This window comes from Rattus rattus, chromosome 2 (genome assembly GCF_011064425.1).
Source record: "Rattus rattus isolate New Zealand chromosome 2, Rrattus_CSIRO_v1, whole genome shotgun sequence".
NCBI classification, from domain to species: Eukaryota; Metazoa; Chordata; class Mammalia; order Rodentia; family Muridae; genus Rattus; species Rattus rattus.
In genome coordinates, this window is record NC_046155.1 from 150830990 (window position 1) to 150851097 (window position 20108).

Sequence of the window (20108 nt, forward strand, 5' to 3'; positions counted from 1 at the left end):
TCCGGATTTTCCCTTTGATTTGTGAGCTCTCCTCCCTCCACCGCCTGCTCATGAACGTTGAAGATTCAGGCAGCTCTCCCTGGCCCTTGAGTCATTAAGGTCAAATAAAGCTGAGCCTCACAGTGTGATTTCATAAATGTGCTCAGTAAACCTGACAGTAAAACATTTTATTAGGCGGGGGGGGGAGGGGGCGCTGTACATAAGTTATTTATTTGCCTATTGAAACATGAATGGGAAAACTCGCTTTTACAAGCAGACAGGAGGATTCCGTGACCGTTGACTCATGTCATCAGCAGGGCTGGGTTTTCGTCCTTATGTTTTACGTTGCTATCCCAAGGAAAAATAAATTTGCCTCTTCAAGGCGTGGGTCTTAAGCTACTTAACATTATATGTATCTTTCAATGGTACATTAACATATACAATGTATCCTTAAAGACAGACAGGAAGAATGAATATTTCATGGGCTGCAGCCTGCAAACCCCATCAGCAGCACTGATAACATTGATTGTTTTCTTGACCCATTAGGCTCTATTTTGATTTCTCGTGGCTGGAGGCAGGTTGCACTGCGGTAAGAGATATTTTGGCAGCAGAATAATCTAGGACACAATTTCCATGACCTTCACCTTCTAATAGGGAGGGCAGAAGGGACTCTAATGAGAAGACCTGGCCCTGACACAGCCATGCCTGTCGCCATGATTACCTGCTAGCTAGTGGGATTACATCACCCTCCTGTGAAGAGCTGAGTTCATCAGGCTCTCACTGGTTCAACTAGCCCACCCAAGAGTCAGGCCAGACCCATTTACATCCAGGTGATCATCATAATTACATTAGCAACGTCTCTCATCTGCAAAACGGACAATGGGCAACCTCCATCATCCTAGAGGCCTGTTCACACCACAGGCTGGAAAAGAGCCATCTGTAAAGGGTCCTGAGGGATGAGTGCCTTTTCCTGGCTCCAATGATCCCAGGGGGCACTATGGGATCTGGTGACCACTTCGTCCTTCCAGACTGGGAGGATTCGAGGAGACCAGGCTTACTCTCCAGATAGACAGAACCTTGTTTGTTAGCAAACCCCATCCCCAAAGGCTCCATTTGGAACAGGACAGAGGAACAGGCATAATTGAGCTACCTCTTCCTCATGATGCCCTCTGAATCATGTGAATGGTCCCTCACATTCTCCTTACTGAATAAAATCCTCACATGTAGGAGTTGCTTTCCTCTAAGAGGGACTATGTTAGTAGCCTTCAACTTATAATTTTTTCTAGTGCTGGTAAGGACACACAAGACCAACTCTCTTAGCAAACATTGTGCTGCATTGTTAACCTGTAGGCACAGTGTTTGTCAGATCTCCAAAGGAGGAAATGCTGCAACAGGAGATGGCGTGGAGGAGCCCTGGACAGTATGTGTGCAAATTAAGCTGGCCACAGAAGGAAATGCTTCCTGGTTCCACTCCGCGAGGCACTTAAAATCAGATTCATAGGAGCCAAGATTGGAATGGTAGATAGGGTGTTCTTGAAGGCCTCTTAGGTAGCTTTCTCCATCAGAGCTGTCAAGGAGACACACACACACACACACACACACACACACACACACACACACACACACACACACACACGATGCATTAGAGTGGCATACAGGCTGTAGTCCTCCTGGTCCAACAATGACTAACAACAGGAAGTCCAAGAAACCAGTAGTTGTTCTATCCATGAGGCTGGATATCTCAGTTGAACTTCAGTATATGCTGGAATCCCAAAGAAGTGAGTAGGCTCAGGGTTAGGGTGGACTTGCAGCAAGAGTGAGTGAGAGCAAGCAGGCCAAGAGCAAAGAGGTTCCTTCTTCCATGTACTATAAGCGTCCAGCAGAAGGTGTGACCTAAATTGAAAGTGGATCTTCCCACCTCAAAATCCATATGAAAGGTACTTCTTCCTATTTCAAATAGTTTAATTGAGAATCCATCACAGATGTACCCATTAGCTCTAGTTTTAGTTAATTCCAGATGTAGTCAAATTAACACCAAGAATAGCCTTTATAGTCTTCTAGGCTTTGCAAAGACCCAGTGTTTCTCTCTCTCTCTCTCTCTCTCTCTCTCTCTCTCTCTCTCTCTTCTCTTGTTTATGCAGCCTGGGCCTCCTTGTTGGAGAAGAATACTTCAGAGAGTTGGTCTCTGTTGAGCTTTCTAAGAGGACCCATTTTTCCTCACAGAGGAGAATGCAGGACGGTACATGACCTTCACTAAGCATGGTGCTGGGTGTGTATGAAATCCATACTTGGTCTGTACAAACACAGGGAACTTTGACCTCTCTGAGAGGTGAGTAACTGAGGCCCAGGGCTCTTGAGTGGTGGGCATATGGTCAGACAAATAACTGCGATCCAATATAGAATTTGAACCCAGACCAAGTCTCTTACTCCTTCCAGAACCCCAGGCTGCATCCTAGGGTAACATCAAGTTATGACTTCTTCATGCTAATATTGTCAACTGAAGCCAAATCAGTTCTGTTACTAGCAGCCAACAGCCACCAAGGAGCTGCTTCCTTAACTGTTCCCCAAACATCGGCAGACTTCACATATGTCTCTGCTGAGAGCAGACCTTAGCTCAGATTCAGAGCTGAGAGATGCCCATATGTTCTCGCTTTGCTGTTCATCATGTAGACACGCTCAGCCTTTCCTCCCGTTCATGAGCAAACTCTCTTAACTATTAAGACTGCCCTGAGGGGGTTGCTTGCCATCTGAATTCTAGTTCTGACTCTCTTTGGCCTTCTGGGGGGCCCCAAACTCACTCAGGACTTTTACTGGGGCCAGCATTCTTCATCTCTGAATATTCTGGGACGTAATTTTAGGTGAATCCTAGGGAAGATCCATGTTTGTAAGGTCTGTCTGAAGTGGGAAGCCTGAAATGGATGGAGGGGAAGACAAGTCAAGTCTGTCTTATATCTTTTATCTCCACGTGCCCTCCTGGCCATTTCATCTATATCCTTGACTCATGTCCTACGTTCTCCTGCCATCTTGGCCCTCAGCCTCAGGCATCCACCTGCCTGCTCACTGTCTCCAGATGGAAATTGGGCCTTCCCTTCTCCCCATCCTGACCTCACCGTTGAACCACCCCAATCCCCCATTGCCACATCACTGCCAAAACGGATTATCAATGTCACTCTTCAAGCTTGCTCAGGTCAGAACCTCAAGACTCTTCAGAATTTGCATAACCCAGGAGGAAGGCGTCAGCAAACGCCATGCATCCTATTTTGTGTGCTCAACACAGTTCGAGAGCCGAAGTCCTTCTCTACACCATCATGGCTACAATCACAATTCCAGTCATCCTCATTTGTGGCAGGGACCTGTTTGCTTGCTTCTGTCCCCTACTCCCTGAACCATAGCCCCCAAGTGCATTCCTCTCAAGTGCAAGTCAGAGCCTACCTTCCTCCACCACCACCTCTTGTCATCTGAATTGTCTGTCAAGGCTGTCCCCACGTCCCCTGCTATCATTCTCTTTTCTGTCTCAGCTCTGCCCCAGATTATGGGCTTCTTGTTAGTATTGAAAAACACTGAACATGGTCTCCCTGCAAAACCATTTGTGTTTGCTGTTCCCTTTGCCCCAGAACCTCATGTCTTTCTCCCACCTCAGGACTCTGTTGAGATCTACCTGACCTATGGGCCAGTCCCTTTCATCTGGCCTGTGGAATGTGTCATCACCCACTGCTGTGTTGGTTCTCAGCGTCAGATTTTATTGTATCCACACTGAGGATAACCATCTGTCACGCTATATGTTTTCCATATTCTTGTCTTATTTTGATGATTGCTTTTTCCCCCCCTTTCTTAGAGCACCTGCTCCATCAGGGCAGGACTTGCTCTCTGTTTTGTCTGGAGTGCATCTCCAACACCTGGAACCCTGTCTGGTGCACAAGAGACAAAGGGAGATTTGTTTCCCACTGAGTGAGTGTTTGAATTGATGACAGCGGGAGAAATGCTGAGAGACCCAGGCCACGCACCAAAGACACCTCCCAGACTGAAGATGTCCTGACCCCCACACAGTCTGTCAATCCTGTCTTCTCTTGGTAATAGTGGGAGGGGCTCCATACCTTCTCTGGAAGTGGTGATCTCTAGGTAGAAAGTATATGCCCCAAGGCAACCCCAACTTTATCAGGAAGTTCTCTTTTGAGTTCTGTCCATGAAGACATAAAGGGCTGCGATGGGGAATTTACCACAGGAGTACTTAGAGTTCAGAGGGGAAATCCTAGAGATCTGAGGCTTATGCTTGCTGGCCAATGAGAAAGAAGTAACCCTTCTACATGTGGTTCTGCCATTTCCCTGAATGAAAGCCCAACTACATATACTACAAGACCTCAAGCAAGGCAGCATGTGGCCCCTTCTTCAGGGGGGCAGTGGCTCTGTGTTTAATAGGGAAATGAGTAGGAAAAGTAACAGAGGAAGAGGGAGCGAGGCTAATGTGGGCAAACAGGGACAGGTGGTCTTCGGGATGCTCTACACGCTAGTCTCCAGAGTTCTGACACTGCCTGCCTTCACTATTGCTATTGGACTTAACTGTGCAGAACCCACACCTTTCTTCAAGTAAACAGGCATGTAACCAGCTTGCCCAAGTGTCAGCATGCTGTATGTATGCAGATAGAACTCTCACATCCAGAGGCAGGAGCTTAGGAAATGCCCCATTGGCTGTGGCTTCTGTGAGTGGTGAGTGGAAAGGACCCGATGCCTTCCCTGGAACTGGTCCGTGGGGTATGGCATGTGCCCTGAGGCATCTCCAGTTTTATTATTGATTTGGATCTGTCAGTCTGTAAAGAACCATTCGTAGGATCATCTCCTGAATCCTGGGCCTGAACCTTGTCTAGGTGCACCATAAAGCGGTAAAAGGCATTAAAGACCATGGGGTCAGGCAGACTATAGGGCACGTGGGACCGTGCTACAAGATAGGCACAAGAACTGGTAAGGTTGAATAGCTCAAACCCTGGGAATCTCAGAGATTTGAGAAGAGCAGTAGAAGAATCATTTCCTACCCATCTCTGTACCTGCTCTGGAACAGGTAACCACAACACCCACTGAGAAGGCCAGTTATATAGCATAGGCCCTGGAGTCCTTCTCCGTGCTAATGAGGATCTAGATAACCTTGAGCCTTCAGCCAATGATCTTCCCTTCCTTGGTATTCCTTCCTCCAAGAGGTATTAATCCCTGGTTTACCCCAAATAAAGTGTATGTGCCCATATCCACTGTCAATAGAACTGTTTCATTCATGATCACCAAGGGGAAGGGCCTTAGGCATCTTCAAGACTCCTAAGACTCTCAAAGAAAGCTTTCTGTCTGCCAGCCCCTCTGGCACTTGCTCCTAACCAGGGAAAATGTAGACCATGAATCTTCCTTCCTGACTTCCTTTCCCCATGTCCTGCCAGTGGAATCTGGGTGCCCTCAGCAGAGAGGAGTCCAGGAAACCACTGTGGACCCCATTCCGGACTTTGCTCTGCCTCTTGATGGCAGTGCCTGGGCACCCCAGGTACAGAGGCAGAATGCAGTGGGACAGCAGACCATGTTCTAGGTTCAGTGGCAAAATAAACAAACACACACACACACACACACACACACACACACACACACACACACACACAGGGGCTCTAGGAATTTTGACAATTCTAAGCCTCAGTTTCTTCATCATACATGGTATGATCCCTGATCATAACACCTTCTGTTTAGAATCTGAAATATGTACATAAAATATTTGACTGGGTCCCAACATCTCAGCAGCACACTGAGGGAACAAACGAGCTATATCTTTCTGCCTGCTTCCTTCATACTGGGGTCTGGGGGGCTCTTGCCTTGTTCCTCTTTGTCCCCTGGCCATTTGCACTTCGTCTGCACAGAGAGAGCCAATGCTTGAGGATTTGCTGAGCCCCTGGGAACCTTCTATTATGAGGGAAGGCACCCCTGTAGCTGCTATGGAGATTACCATTCTGGGGATGTCAGAACTGAAATGAAGGGCTGCTATCTGAACCTCACTTCTGAAGGTGGCAGGCATACATCATAGGGGAGGGAGTTCTGATATTTTCTTTTCCTTACAAAATTCATCACAGACACTCAGCCCAAAACACAGGGGAAACAGAACTGTGTTTTGACTTCTAATTTATCTTTCTAATATCCACTTCTCCGTGCCCTGGAACAGAGCCAATGAGTCAAAGAGATCACATTTCACCAGCGACCTTGAACGTGTGATTCAACATCTCTTTTTGCAGTAATAAAATCTTTTAACCCAAACTGTCCATTTTATGAGGCTGATACAGGATAGAGGACCAATGGGCAGGCTGAAACTCGGGGTTATTAAAGCCCTGGGAAAATCAGCATGCTCTGAAGCCGGCACACGGCTGCAACTTAAGCAGTGATGACCTAGAGGTCAGAAGGGAGGTTTGCCAGGGACTGAAGCTGCCTGCAAAGGCACCCACCCACTAGGAGCCTGTCTCAGAGGGACAGGCAGCTGACATCCTCTGGGAGTAGAGGCTGCCTCTCAAGAGAGGGGCAGAGCCCCTGGTCATCTCAAAGTGTGGGTCTATCCAGAGCTCAGCAAGGCAGGGAAAGTGGATTTAGGTAAGCTAGGAGGGGCAGGCAGGGCAGAAGAGAGCAACAGGGATCAGAAATTCAGGAGTAAGAATGCAGAGGGGCTGGGCAGAGCTCAGAGTGGCGGCTGGGTGTAATCACAAGACGCTGTAAACACCACACAGACAGGCATACCAGTGCTCATGGTGGAAGAAGCTCAGAGCTGTGAAAGCCAGTTAGGACTAAGGCAGAGTTTCTCAAAGGAGTCACGACTCCTTCGGGGATGATTGACCCTTTTACAGGGGTTACCTAAGACCATCAGCAAACACAGATATTTACATTATGATTCATAACAGTAGCAAAATTGCAGTTATGGAGTAGCAATGAAAATAATGTTATGCTTGGGGTCACCACAACATGAGGACCTTTATTAAAGGGCCACAGCACTAGGAAGTTTGAGAACCAAAGACACAGAGCTAGACTGTTGGGGAGGTCAAACATGACATCGCCCAGGCCATCAGCAGTCGCCTAGCATCACAGAATTCCTGGAGCACCCCTTACTTAGCTCCAGGCAGCAGAGGTCAAGCAGAGTCAGGATTGGCACCCCTCCTTTGGCTGTTATCAACTCCTGCCCCATCGCAGGTGTGGGGCTGTTGCCCTTTCGCTCTGTCTCCCTCCCCATGCTCCTTGCGTCCTGGACAGAAGCAGAGCGCCTGGGCCCATGCTTAGTGTAGTGTGTGCCATCCAGGCCTCCCAGTTTGCAGATGGGAAACAGGAGACCCGGAATGGAGTTGTACCACACAAAGAGATCAGCTATGCTACGGCAAGACTCCGGGCCTCTTGACCTAATCTCCCCTCTGTGACATACAGTTCAGAGGCCAGGTTGGTTCAAGTTGCAATCTTAAGTTGTTTTTTTTTTTTTTTTAAAAAAAACTATATAATCAATATTTACTTGTTACAAAAATACAAACTAGTACACATACAAAACTAGCATAAAATGTTGGAATAATACTCCCCCACCAGCACACAGAGCCGAAATGACCACTGTAACTTTATTGTGTGTATTATTCAGGTGTTTGCCCGCCCACTTAAGGAGGCCAATAAGAGGGATGACTTTTATGGCCTCTAGTTTTTGCACTAGGAAGGCTGAGGCAGGAGACTAGCCTAGACTCTGAGACCCTGTCTCAAAAACAACAAAGGAAATGGTATTTGTGATGCATATGTGTACACACACACACACACACACACACACACACACACACACACACACACACACACGAGTGTGTCTTCTCCACAGCAGCACAGCCATGTCTTCATTGTGACCCTACAGGGCTAAAGAAATGCGTTACCCTGGAGTCTGTCACCACCTCGGTCCACTCTGGCAGTCAGAAAGTCAGAGTTCCTCACTTACTTCAGTTGCTCTTGTCTATTCCTAACCCAAGTTTAAGGCTTTTGTCATCCAAGCTTATCTGCCCCCTCTTGTTTATAGCAGCTTTTGAGTATTTAGCATAATATCTAGACATATACACACACCTTACACACACACACCCTTCTTATATAAACACACACAGACACACATATACATTTAAATACACGCAAGCATATACACACACATTCGTATACATACACACACATATATACACAAACATATACGCAATGTGTACACACACATACATATACAAACACACATACACGATGCATGTGCACACACATGCACAAGCTCTCTCTCTCTCTCTCTCTCTCTCTCACACACACACACACACACACACACACACACACACACTCTGAGTCTTCTCACTAGGCCACCAGGCCTGTCTGGAGGAATGCTCCTGGACTCTCCTAGGAGTCCTCACAAGCTGCACTAAGGTCCCAAGTCATAGAATGCCCTGAGAGAGAAGCAGACTTTCCTCCACAGTCCTCAATTCCTCCTGTAAAAAGGATTCAGAAGCCACTCACAGTGACTGCATGCGAGCCCCACTTTAAGAAAACCCAGAACTCCAAAGTTCACACAGAATTTCCCAACTTACTGAAGGACGGCCTGCTGCATGCTTTGAATTCCTTCGCAGAGTGAAAAGCTCTGCCTTAAGAGAGAGCCCGGAGTTGCACAACAATTTCTCACAAAGGACCTGGCCTTGCCTGAACCCAGCCCTCCACTCTGTGTGGTCTGGAGGAGAATCTGAGCAGCCATACTTTCAGCCTGGAATAACCGAGTCTAATAAGCAGATTAGTAAGCTAACGTTGAAGAATAAATATCAAGAGACAGACAGACAGACAGACAGACAGGAAAACATCATCCAATCAGCTGTTCATGACCTTCAACAGAAATTGACTAGTGAAGGTGAGGCAGAGGGCTAAAGTTCATGGCTAGGTTTTTCCCCTTCTCACCGCACCTCGGGCACTTTTCTATCATGGGCTACATACTAGGAACCCATACCATGAACTTGGTGGTCTTGCCCTTCCCCTTCTCATGGGGCTGACGGATGAGCGGGTAGCCTGTCCTCAGATAAGCCATTTTGGAGCACACGCTAAGATGAAATATGCATAAATTTGAAGTGAGGTGGGTGGCAACCCTACTTCAGCACACGACTAGAAGAAAATGACCCTCAGAGTGAGCACTGGGTTCAAGGGATCAGTGCCTTTCTTCTCAAGGACTATGCTGACTGGAACATGGGGGTGGGGCTTGAGGGTCTGTCTGCTGTGAGAGCAGTACCCGTCCCCTTTGCAGAACTCTCTATATAATGATGGCGTTTGGATGTTGGACCTCTGGAGTAATAAAGATTAAATGGTAACATGATGATAGGGCCTTACCCCAAGGAGGGACCTGAGCTAGGATGGTCTGCCCTGTACCACCTTAAACTTCATAGAGGTCTCACTAGCAAGAGGGCAGCCACCACGTGCACCCTCATTCTGCCCGCACAACTACGAGAAATGCATTTACTTTCTTAGAACTTTCTGAAGCGTTACAGCAATGGAAAGATGACTAAAATGACAACCCTGTCTGGGTGGTGCCGTAGGCCTCACTCTGCTGGGTATAAAGACCTCTCTGCCACCCCACTCCCTGCACAGAGGAGGTACTGCATCAACGCGTCCTGAGCTACAGTGAACAAACGAAGGGGACACGGGAAAGAGCGATGTGGGAGGCTGCAGACGCGAGAGTCTGTGGCTGGCTTCCTTTCCCTCAAAAGTGTGCTGAGCATTGGGTAGGCATCCCTCACGTGTGTGTACGGAGGTCAAGGTTAGACCTGGAGTGTCACGCTTTGTTTCCCATTACGGAAGCACCACACACGTCTTATAGAAAAGCAGAAGTGGAGAGAATCCTCTTTCTCGGTGCCTAAACTTCTCCCTCGGCATTCAGACCAGGAGGCCCCCACAGCACAAACATCTGGAGTGTGAAGGAGCCTAAGCCCTTTCCCAGCTGCCGTGTGGTCTATAGGCTGAGAAGCCATTTGCAGTTCAGCGTTCAGAAGGGACCCAGGATAGATTCTGCCAGAAAGTGTTCCAGGTTTACAGTCCAAGTTTAAAAAAAAACAACTGTTTTAATTATAAATTCTCTTTCTAAAACAACTAATAATTTGGAACCAAAGGACCTGCGATCCAGTATGTCTCATACTTAAAGCAAGTAAATTGCTACTGGGAAAAGACATAACCAGGCAGAGAAAGCAGCAAAGAGAGAAAGAGAATCCAGATTAAACAGCCTGGGGGTGCGGCCCAATTACACTGTCTTCTTCCCCAGCGTTTTGTCTGCAGAAGGTGCTTTTTTTTTTTTTCCCTTCAAGGAGGAGGAATAAATTTTAATGTGACAGCTGCTATGATCTCCACTGCAAAATTAAAACACATTTTGTCAGATTTTTTATATTTTATTGACACATATATAATTTCATACTGCAAATACAGCTCATATTTTACAAGCCCCTGTAAACAGACAAAGAGATACACACCTTCCCTCTAAATCAATGGGGCACAGCCCGGGGAGCGGGGAGGGTCTTAAAGATACAGATGAGCCCAATATAGACAATGGTTAAAGTGCGGGACAGAAGGTTCCAAAGCCAGCCAGGGGTCTGTAGTCGCACACTGGACAGGGCACAGCGGGCTGCGACCCTCAGGCTGGAGCACACCTTTATTCAAGACCTCCAGACAACAACTCAAGAACGAAGTTCCTGATTCTACGGTGTGGTCCCTGAAACTAGGTGCCCAAGACACAGCAAAAGGCCATATTCCGTGAGAAGACTGGGGAGAGGGAGACCGCTGGGCACTGAGTCAGAGCTGGACAAAGCAAGGAGGTCAGGAGTGCTCCAGAGTAGCAGGGTGCGAGGCTGATGTGTGGAAGTGGCTGAGCTCTCCCAAAAGCCAGAGAGGAGGACTTGGGAAGCTTTTGGTATGAAGAAATGGAAAACCTTGAAGCTCATAGGAATGTTTAACTTTATTTAAGTATTACATGCATACACATGTATCAAGACACCTAGAGCCACCTTTCCGAGAGAAACCAGGATGCTGTATGCTGCACCAGTCAGATCATCCCACACTCTGCTTCTTGTTACCAGTGCCTGGGGTATCTCACATGCACCGGTGTGCAGATGACGCTGCCAATGCCACTTGTTAGAGTCTGAGAACATCACGGACAGGCCCCTAAGCATCAAGGAGGGTCCCTGCAGTTCACAGGGGACCTCTCAGAGCTTCTGTCTCCTCAAGCGCAGAACAGAAACCTAACCTAAAATACCTCAAAAGGCTGCCGGTTTACATCCATGCCAGGCACAGTGCCTGCCTTTCAGTACGAGATCACTCTGGACTATGGGCTGGTTTAAATATGGCAGCTGGCTATGCACCCCCACCTCTCCTTTGAAAAGGCAGAGTCTAGGCTGAGGTGGATGTCAGTGGTAGAACACTTTGTCTTACATGTGCAAGGCCCTGGACTCGACCACCCATTGTGAAAAGAAAAGAGGAGAGAGAGAGAGAGAGAGAGAGAGAGAGAGAGAGAGAGAGAGAGACAGAGACAGAGACACAGAGACAGAGACACAGAGACAGAAAGGGGGGGTGGGGGAGGGAGGGGGAGGGAGGGAGGGAGAGAGAGAGAGAGAGAGAGAGAGAGAGAGAGAGAGAGAGAGAGAGTCTAACTTCTTTCACTTTTACATGGGCCAGCTTTCTATACTCACTTCTAAGAAGATCGAAATCGCTGGGGTGAATCCTCATGCCTTTGCACATGGAAGAAAGGGCCCTCACGGGTGACCTCACCCAACCTGGAGTTAACCCCCACCACACCCTGTGAGTTTAGATATTCTGCATCTCAAAGAAGGCTGAGTAGTTTTGAACTGGGAGGGCAGGGCGGGGGGGGGGCATTCACAGCGTTCACTTGTAAGTAGCAGGAATGGGGACCTTGAATCCAAATTGGGGTGCTGCCAATGGCATCACAGTAAGAAAGTCACAGAGCTGCGAAAGGGGGGAGTGGCCATCAGGAAGAGCCAAGCTTCAAGTTGTCTCCGTGGTACCGGGTACATGGAGACATGCCTGCTGAACTGCCCAGAACACGGGGCCACCAGCAAGACAGTGGGGCTGCTCCAGGTCTCTGTGTTGGTTCCTTACATAGGTTACGACCTTTCAGATGAGAACGCTGCGCCTTGGATGGTCTCTAAGAAGACCAAGTCACTCTTCTCACAGCTTGCAGAGGCACCATCAAGACTTAAACCCAGCTGGCAAGGTTATGTCCATGCCCCCCAACCCCACCTCACGCCATGCTACCTTCCCAGCCTCATCCAGCACCTCAGAATCAGAGGTTTGTGCACAGACCAGCTGTCTAACCCTCAGTTAGGAAACACTAAAGCAAACTCCACCCCCCTGGCATTCTGATCAAGAGTCTAATATATTCCTGCCTTCATGATTATCTGTGCCCATTACTTATTTTTAGCTCCATTTAAATATCATTTTCTCAAGGAGAGCAACATTAAAATAAACTCATGGCAGGAGGCCTTCTGGGGATGGAGGACCATGACGGATGGTGGGAACACCAGAAGCAAGAACGGCATCATCTACCTGCACGGCGCCGGGCTCCAGGGTTGCCACTTGTTATCCTAGAAGCATTGAGGGAAACAAACTGGAAAAGAAAAGTCGTGGACAGTTGAGATCTAACTCTGAAGTTTGTTACACAGACTAGAATCCTCCACTCCCCCTGTCCCCTTCCCTCTGCCCTGTCACCCACAGATAGGTGTTAAAATGTCCACTACGTTCTTACTGCGATGCCATTTGCAACGCCCAAATCCATAATCGCATCCCGCTGTTTCTGCTTCTGTTGCTTTACCTCCCCAGGGAATGCTGTGCCCATCTCAAGGGGCCGGATCCAAGGCTCTTTTTTAAATGTAGGCTACAGAATGGGAGAAAATCTTTGCTAGCTATACTTCAGACGAGGGGCTAATGTCTAGGATATAAAAGGAACCATAAACAACAACAACAACAACAACAACAACAACAACAACAACAACAACACTTCTCGGTCTTTTGAAGGCAGAATCTCCCTGTTTAGTTGGCCTCTAACTCATGATCCTCCTGCCTCAGGCTGAAGAGCATTAGAGAGTTAATTCTCAAAACAAACACACAACCACCATTCACTTATTGCATTTACATGTGTGGATACACAAGTGTGGAAGTCAAAGGACAATTGGGGAGGGGGGTGTCACCTTTTTTCCTTCACCGTGTGGGGTTCCTGGGATTGAACCATGATTGTCAGGGTTGGAGGCAATCACCTTTACTGGTTGAGCCATCTCGCTAGCCCTGAAAGGACTGCTCCTGACATCAGCAATAAGGTTTAAATAGCTGACCTCTTTGAGACACGGAGTATCTGGATTCATAGAAGGACACGCTCAAAGATGGGGATGAGGGCACCTGTGAGGAGACAAAGAGTAAACACCGGGGAAAGGTGAGCAGCGCTGGCCGCCATTACAGTTCTAGTAGGTGAGCCCAGGAGGTCTTCTGAGGGGGCAGTCACTGTGGAGAGCTGAGACCAGAGGTGGGGCAGGGTTTGTTCCCGAATGGCAGAGGGGCCTGAAAGGAGGCAGAACCTAAAGAGTCCTGGAGAACAAAGGCCTCAGTCACAGCAAATCCTGTGAAATGCAGGGGCTATCACAATGGCCTCGAAAACATTTAAATATCTTAGAGTAAACCTAACAAAGGGAACGAAAGACTTGAACAATGAAAACTTTAAGCTCTTAAAGAAAGAAATTGGAAAAGATCTCCCACGCTCACGGGGTTAGAACTACAGGAGCCATCCTATGGATTCAATGCAATCCTCATCAAAATTTCCAACACAATTCTTCACATAAATTGGAAAAAGTAATCTTAAATCGCATATGGACACCCAAAGGACACAGGGTAGCTGAAACCATCTTGAATGGTCACCGTGCATTAGACTGTGCCCCCCTCACAGAGCGTGTATGTAGCTTATGTGCCCATTTTGAGAGACACATCCTTGATACTTAGCCTCGAAGATTAGGAGAGTGCACTGTGCTGTCTCCTATCTCCCTAGTCTGCAGGTCCTGCCATAGCAACCTCTACCTCCCAGAGCTCGGAGCCCTGCCTTGGGCATTGCAGCTCTTTATCAAACATCGCTCTAACTGACTGTCTGGCGGACTTGACTGCTTCCAGACGGCATGGAGAGCAGGTCAGTCTCTGCTCACCCTCTGTTTGTCTGTTTGTTCATAGAAGCTCCTGGATTAACAGTCTGGATTCCAACGCCAGCTTTTATGGCCTCGGGCTTGGGTTGGAGACCCTCAGTGTCCTCACCTGTCAAGGGAAGAGTGTTGCCCACCTTGTCAGGTTCCTGAAGGAATCATAAAGGAACATGTGGAATGTCTATGGCACATAGTAGGCATCTCAAAAACAGTGGCTATTGTGAATTTTCAGAAATGATACCTAGAATGGAATACAATCTCCCACTTTCTCACTGATATCATTTCCACGTAAGCACCAGACAAGCTATACTCTGTCGTTACACATAATTCTCCAAGCCATTCCCCCCAGAAATCCACCACTGATACCCTCTGCCCTTCCACACTTCCTCTCCACCCTGAATCTACACTCGTCTTCTACTATAATTTTTCTGTGACGTGATCATACAGGAAGTTAGGGAAACTGGGACCCTGCATTTCTACAGAGCTCCTGGCCGTGCACACTCAAGCTGGCGACGCACGAGGAAGTCAGCGGCTAGAAACCCAGACACCCAGAGTTCATGGAAAGGAACTGAGAGCAGAGATTTCCTCTCCACTGAGCTATTTTTCTATAAATAGAACTCTTAAATTAGGCTTGAAAATTAAGGAACGCCATTTAAATCAAATTACAGTAAAGAGGAAGATGTAGAGAAAATCAATCACTTCGCAGTTATCATACTGAACGGGGTGTGCTGGTGAGAAAGGCCTCTGTCTTCTCCTTGTCTCAGGGATGCTGGGTCCAAGGCTTGACCCCTACCACCCCTCCCAGGTTGGCCATACAGCTTCTGGGCCTGGGCAGCTCCCTCAAAGCTCACAGACAGCCCCCATGAGGCTCTGCCTGAGGAAGAAGATGCTTTTCTGGTCCGCTCAGATGAGAAAACTGAGGAGGGAAAAACCATTTTGTGGGGGAAAAGTTCTGTAAGCACTGAGGTGTCTCCATGGTCTATCTCAGGCAGCCCAAGCCGCAGGCTGCTTCTCTCATGCCACACTTTTGGGGACTCCATGCGCTCCCTATTCCTGACTGTCTCTCTGCTCTGGCCACCTCTCTGTGCACTGTGCTGCTCTCTCATGCCTGTCTTGACTTAAATGGGTTTGGAGGGATGGGGTGAACTCTGAGATGTCATCTGTCAGGCAGGGTCTCTCTGCACTGCCCTAGGAGCCCTCTCCCACCACTCCAGTGAGCCTTCGCCCACCTTCCACCCCAGAGAAAGCCCCACCCACTGTCCATCTCCAGGTTGAGATGTTTCTACTTCTCTCTGGGTTCCACCTAGCCTCTCTCTGGCTTGAACCTTTCCCCAGAAAGGATTTATGAGAAGTACCTATCTGCCCTCAGCTTTTATTTTTTTTTTAAACCCTATATCTACTGCCATGGTGACAATAGTTTTGAGCTTGTTTCCAACACTTCATTTTCTGTTCATCGAACTAAGGTTACAGGTATCATTGTGCTTCCTGGTGTACTGTGGCTCAATGAAGAGTTGAAAACCTCTCGACTAGAAGTAACTGAAAAAGCTGTGCCAGGCCCACACGTGCTCTTGATGATGGTCCCTGCTGTCTCTTGTCTCTGAACATCTTTTTAAACTCTGTGTCAAACCCGTGTCTCCACTGAGGTTCAGGTTCAACTGTTGAGCACCCAGACAATGATCATCTGGAACTTTCAAATTACCTATTAATTTATTATATATATATATATGCATTGTATGATTACATGTGCAGATACATATATGCATGTGTGTATACAGGTATATGTGGAAGCCAAAAGACAACCTTGGGTAGCATTTCTTCTCAGGTGCTTTTCCTCTTGTTTTGCTTGAAACAGGTTCTCTCACCCAAGTAGACTAGAATAGCCAGTGAGCCCAGGGAGTTGCCTTCCCAGTGCTGGGATTACAAGGTCATGCTACCAAACCCAGTTTTCCCTTGGGTTCTGGGGGGATTAAACTCAGGTCTTCACATTCATACAGTAATCACTTTGCCAACTGAACTATGTTCCCAATCCTGTTTTTTGTTCGCTTTTGAGACAGGTTGTCATGTAGCCCAGTAAGGCTGGCTTTGAACTCTTGACTGTCCTGTTTCTATTTTCCAAGTGCTAGGGTCATGGGCGTGTACCACCATGGTTCACTCACATCAACGAGTAAAGCAGGTTTTACTTACTGTATCTGTTCCACTCAGGAGCAGACAGATGCTGAGGAAAGCGTAGGGTCTTGCCCAGAGTCACACAGTAAAGTGCTACAGGGTCATAGCTGAGCCATCTGGCCAACTTCAAACCCCAATCTCTTTTTATAAAACGATACTGGTTTCTTCTGCCAGAGTCCTGACTATGACCTCGGGTCCAAGTCCGGTCACATGCTTATTTGATAAATGGACTTACCGTTGCCTTGTGATCAAGATCAAACCAACTTATAACTTAAATATAGTAACTTAATTAACCTTTAAATTTTAATGAATAATAAAATATATTCTAATTGGGTGTCAAATGTACCCATATTTAAGGAGGACTGTGATGAAACATTTCAACGCAGAGATGAAAGTCATTACCCACAGTTCCACAGTCATGTGGATTTCTGTGCCATTACCTAAATGTAGACACAAAGGCGATGGGTTAAAACCACCTTTTCTGGAAAGCCAGGCCAAGCATAAAACGGAAAACAGCCATAGGCACGTCTGTTTTGGCTATGTGTGCTTTTTTTTTTTTTTCACTTTTCAGATTTGTTTTGAAAAGCATGTAAGATCGTATATATAGCTCAGAATTAAGAGAATGCTGCAAATCATATGCAGTGGCAACTCAATGGGACCTTTCTGCAAGCGGCCTCTCTGTCCCTGGGAGCTTTACACAGCTTGATGCAGACCTAAGCATATAGATCAGCAATCATATTTACACAGAAACTGTTTCTCACGCCACTCGATCATTGATGTGTTTTTCTTAGGAGCAGAAAGCTAAACGATTTCAAAGCAGCCTTGAACCGAGATCCTGGCTGGTCCCACCCTTGCCCAACACTGAGAATCTCCCACTTCCTTTTGGCCACGCTGTTGGGAATGTCAGATTTGCCCTGAGGCTGGGAGATGCGTTTTCCTGGCCAGTTCGATGTGAAGGTGCTTTTCATGTGCTTAGCGGTCATTCTGCATCCGCCTCCCAGAAATCCATGCTGGGGCATTTTGCTCACCTTTTACTGAGTCGTCCTCTTCTGTTCACTTTTATTAGGAAGTCTTGGCATGTTCTGGATTTGAATTCTTCGTCAAGTGTACACTGTAAATATTCTCTCCTGGACTGTGGCTCACTGATTCTTTCAAAAGTGTCTTTTTGGCAAGCTCGAAGACAAATTCAGACTCACCCATCGAAAAACCGGGGCCCAGTTACTGTAAGAGAGGCCATGGTCCCACCCAACACTTCAGCATGGGATTCTACTTTAGATTAGAGCTGAGAGTTTCCAGTTTTCTTCTCGTGGTCCTCAGCTTTGTCTAGAGTAGCTCACATTCAATAGACATCTGGACATGGTCTTAGTACATGTGACCCCATCGAGAAGGAATTCACATTAGGAGAAGAAGAACCTGATGTGGAGGAAAGTCTCTGTGCACGAGGGTCCACGCAAGGCGCACCCACAACACTCCATAAGTACCAGGCGCTAACTTGAGCATCCAATACCCATCATCCTAAGTACCAAACAAGCAGCACTCGGTGGAACCACTGATGACCACGGCCAGCCCTCTGCTAGAGAGCGCCACTGATGCCTGGGGCCAATGAGTATCCGTCTCTGTTGCTTATGCTGCCCGAGTCAACAGTCATACCACAGAGGTGAGGGAAGACGTCCAATGCCATATCTAACGAAGCAGGACAGGTCGAAACATAAATTTCTATGAACTAGGTTATTCTTTTTTTCCAAAGTAATGCCTGTGGTTTTAGAAATCTGGAAAATGCAGATATGGAGAAGCCCACTCCTTAGAGATAAACACTTTAATATTATGTTTCTATTTTCGTTTTTAAAATGGATTGATGGGAATTCATAATTTTATAACTCTCTCTCTTTGTGTGTCTGTGTTTGTATGTATGTAATGCGTGTCATATACACACACACACACACACACACACACACACACATATATATATATATATATATATATATATATATATATATATATATATAATTTCGAGGTCTTCTGTTATCTAGTGTTAGATGGCTGGCTGTTTCTCAGTTGGATAGCTGCACCACGGTTTATTTAACCAATTTGCTGCTGCTGCTCTGCTTTTAACTTGTTTCCCATTTCTCACTGAAATGCATCCCTAGGATGAACATATCGACATCTGGGTCTCTGGTTGTCCAAGAAAAAGTTCTTCCAACGAACTGGAAGTGGAGTAGCTAAAGAAGCACAGTCGTAAGGGCTGGCGCAACTGGCAGAACCGCCTTTGCATTAGAAAGCTGATGCCGAGCTGGGGTGTGACTCTATGGTGGAGCCCTTGCCTCCCAGGCTGGAGGGGCCCAGGGTTCCTCTCTCAGCGCCTCTAAAATCAACAAGATGTCCTCCACATTTGTAGACCACACACTCAGAGGCGCTGCATCATTCCTTTTCAGTTAACAGAGGCCATGTATACTTTGTTACTTATCTGGTATTTGGTACCTTTACAATGCTGTGGGTGCACCTTGCGTGGACACCTGTGCACAGGGACTTCCCTCTCCTCCACATCAGGCTCTTCTTCTTCTAACGTGAATTCCTTCTTGAGGGGGCCACATGGACTCAGACACCATCCAGATGCCTGGGGAATGTGATTATTCACAGTGTTTGGGTTCACAGTGTGGGGCACAGCCCACTGCGGCTGAGGAGCATGGCGACAGGAACTTGAAGGAGCTGGTCGGGTTCCGTCCACAGTCAGGAGGCAGAGGAGGCATGAAGCCGGCGCTCAGCTCAGTCTCTCCTTTCACTCAGGCTGAGACCCTTACCTAGGAGCTGGCACTGTCTACCTTCAGGGTGGGTATGCTCATTTCAGTTAACCCACTCCCTTAGAGATGCCAAGGCATTTGTTTTCTAGGTGATTCTGGGTTCTGTCACGTTGATGATCAGTATTGGTCATCACCAGTGCTATAGGACGGACATGAGATGCACTGGCTTATTCCCCAACACACAACCCGGTTGGTGCTATGTGGACCTCACAGAAGAGGTCCCGGGTTCAGCAAGGTCCAGGCAAATGAGAGTCTGCATTGCTAGGACCCCGGTGGGGTGCTGGTTGCTATGACATTTTGGTACACATCATGATCTGATGATGTTAGAGTAGAGCCGGAGGCTTAGTTCCACGAAGTCACCTAGGTACCCAGGCTCTGCATTTTATGACTCTCCTTGAAGTCCATAGAATCTTGAATGGGAGGGGTATTTGGTAGCATTTAGGGCAAGCTGGATTTTTCTTCAACTCAAAGTCCATTAACAGGAATGCATTGCTTCCACTGAACTGGAAACATAGGAAACAGGGACGTGCAAGGTGCTGGGAACCCAAGAAACAGCACGGTGGCAGGGCAGAAGATAAAGGGCTGTCTAACCCCCGGTAACTGGAAAGACCCACGGACCATCTCTGCGCTTAGTGTAAAGGCCCAACACAGGCACCTCAGGGCCAGCACCCTGTACTCAGCACCAGCCTTAGTTTCACAAGCCGTGCCTCTGTGGCGATAGAGTAAAAGCCACTAACTGCAACTGAATTTGCACCATTCGTGGGGTGACATGGTGAAGAGTCAGGCCCTCCAATACAAGTATCAAACCACCTTAACGCAGTGCTGTCACTGCCGCTTGCTAGGTGTGTGACTGTGGGCAAGCGATTTAAAGTCTCTGCTTTAATTCCCTCTTCTGTAAAACGACGCTGATTGTGGAAGCCGAGGTACAGCTGCCTTTCTACCTGGTCTGCGTCAACTGCTG